Source organism: Anser cygnoides, chromosome 2, assembly GCF_040182565.1.
Source record: "Anser cygnoides isolate HZ-2024a breed goose chromosome 2, Taihu_goose_T2T_genome, whole genome shotgun sequence".
In the NCBI taxonomy this organism is placed as follows: domain Eukaryota; kingdom Metazoa; phylum Chordata; class Aves; order Anseriformes; family Anatidae; genus Anser; species Anser cygnoides.
This window is the reverse complement of record NC_089874.1, coordinates 79,181,035-79,183,980: the sequence shown is the minus strand read 5'-3', so window position 1 is coordinate 79,183,980 and position 2,946 is coordinate 79,181,035.

Genomic DNA, 2,946 nt, shown 5'->3' with positions numbered 1-2,946 from the left:
TTGTCTGCTAACAGGTTATTGTCCAGAAAGATCTTTTTAAACTGTGCTTGAAGAACCTGAAGTCAGCTCTTTCAAGAAAATTACTAAAAGTTTTCAAGAGCTGTTGAGGTGCAAGGATCCGATTTCTTATTATTTTACTACACTCCCTTGATTGAAAGACATAGATCAGGCAAACACCCTTCCCTTACCAGCAAAAAACCTGATCAAATCTAAAGTGAATATGAACTATGATTTTAAAATTACTATTTGTTTCAATCTCATGCTAGCCTTCATATGGGCACTCATCTATCTTAGGAAATACCCAACAGTTAGGCATTCACTGCTCATTTTCCTGATCCCAAAATCACATCTTTTCCTGCTTTTGACAATTTTCAGTCACACAGTAATAGTGTTTACAGGATTTCTTATCAGTTTTCCATGCATTAATTTTTCTCTTCACTTTCAGGAAGGATAAATTTCTGTATAGACAGAAACAACAGATATATGGAGTAAATATAACAGTCATTAAAAAACTAGTCTTCCACATTTTTACCTGCTCAGCTCTGTCTGGTGCTTAATAAACAAAACTTTTCTATGAGTAGACTGTTGAATAATAATTTTATTCATGAATATTTGAGACATACTTTCACCTCCTCCAAAGAAATGACAGAAAAAGGGCAGAAAAAAAATAGAAATGTACTGTGAAGGAGACCACAGAGAAAAAAAAAAAAAAAAAAAAAACACAATTATTATTTCAGCAAAATAAGTTCCTGTAGCTGTAATGCTGCATTCAGGATATATCTCAAAAAAAAAAAAAAAAAAATTCCAAGTCATTATTTTTCCAGCTTCTTTGTAACAGTAATGCTAAGGAATAAATTTCCCTTTATTTTTCTTTGCCAAATCAAGTCAAAACCAAAGCTAGAACAAAATCATTTGGTAAATCCTATAACAAACATTGTTTATTTTGTTTAATTCTCCAATTCTCCCACTTCCCCCTGCCCTCCCCCCCACCCAAAAAAAAAAAAAAATAATAATTTATGAACAAAAAGGCTTCCAAACCTTTTAAATGTCTATTTATTTATTTATTCTTAATTCTCAGGATTCTCTGGCAAAAATTATGTATATTTCTGAAACAGGTCATTTCAAGTCTTCAGAATTTTTGGTAAAACTACTGTTTATAAATTCTTTTACTGAGATCTATGACATGACTGTAACAACGAGGTTATTTTAGGGTTTCCTATTTTACTACTTTTTTTCTGGGCCCAACATAAAGTAAGATCCAGCAGAAAATCTACTTAATATGCATGTAAGAAAAAACACCAGAGAAAGATAGTGGTAGTGGTGGTGGAAAAGGTTCAGTCTTTCAAGAATTCAAGAAGGAATAATGTTTGTCTACATATTTTAAATCTCTTTCATCATTTATTACTTCTCTACCACCCTGGGCTTCCTGTTTCCAATTGAACTAAAATAAGATATTTGAAACACCCAGAAAAAAGTCTGTTTGGTTATTCTGCTTTCCTTAAGCAGACACAGGAGACAAGAGTAGTCTGTAGTGGAAAAAAAAAAAAAATTCTAAAAAGCTGTAGAAAAGGTCTATGTTCCAGAAAGTTTTACCAAAGTGAATAATGTATAGTTTGCTTCTGATTCTTTAGAGGTTAAAACTACAGCAGATATTGCCTGCTATGACAGCTTTACAGGCTAAATTATAGTATACCCATGCAATCAGCAACATTCCAGCTTACAAGAAGAATAAAATTAGATACAGGGGGAGGAAACGTTCCAAAACCTAATGAAATTTCCAATATTATTATAATTTATTTTTTAAATTCAAATTATTATCACAGAAAAGACTTAATGGCCCTGAGGGAACTGCCAGGCCTTACTGGCCCTGCCTGGGCTCCTCCAAATTACTACTACTACTACTGCTACTACAACTACTACAGCAGGGCTGGGCTCCAGCTCCCCACAGCCCTGCCCTGCCCTGCCCATGGCTCATTTCCATTCCCATCCCCATTCCTATCCCCATCCTCATCCCTGTCCCCATGGCCGTGAGTGCCATCTTAGTGCTCTCTGAACCTGTTTCCTCCCACCAGACCCGATCCTGACACCCATCTGCAGGATGACATCCACACCCAGTCTCAGCCCTGCCACATCGCCATGCCTGACGTTTGAGAGGATGGGCGCCAACACTGACACCTGGGGAACACACTCCTGACTCGTCTCCAGCTGGATTTAACGCTATTCACCACCACTCTTTGGGCCCAGCCATTCAGCCAGTTTTCAACCCAGCAAAGCATATAACTGTCCATGCCACGGGCTGCCAGCTTCTCCAGAAGAATACTGTGGAAGACCGCGTCAAAGGCTTTGTTGAAGTCTAGGTAGACTATGTCAACAGCCTTTCCCTCATTCATCAGGTGGGTTACTTGGTCATAGAAGAAGATGAGGTTGGTCAGGAAGGACTTGCCTTTCATGAACCCATGCTGACTGGGCCTGATTCCCCTGGTTGTCCTGCATATGCTGTGTGACTGCATCCAGGATGACTTTTCCCATCACCTTTCCTGGCACCGTGGCCAGAATCACAAACATCTTTACAGAAATAAATTAAGCCAAAAGCTTACTTGTTAAAATAATAATAATAATAATAATAATAATAATAATAAAGTAAAAAATTCCTTGTATATTTTGTATAAAACTAATGTATCTTCAACTGACAATCTTCACAGTATTAATAAAACTGATATGGCTTAAGTCCATTTTATTTTAATAAACTATTACTTAAACAACTTGTTAATTAATTGACAGATAAGAGAACCTCACAAAAAATATTGAACTAAATGTTTTTCTACAGAAATCCAGTTTTCTACTTGAAATATTTTATGCAGATATCTCAATTTTGATTAAATTTGACAGTAAAGGTAAATTTGTTTTGACGCTTTTGAAGTTGAACAGTTTTAATCTATTAGTGTT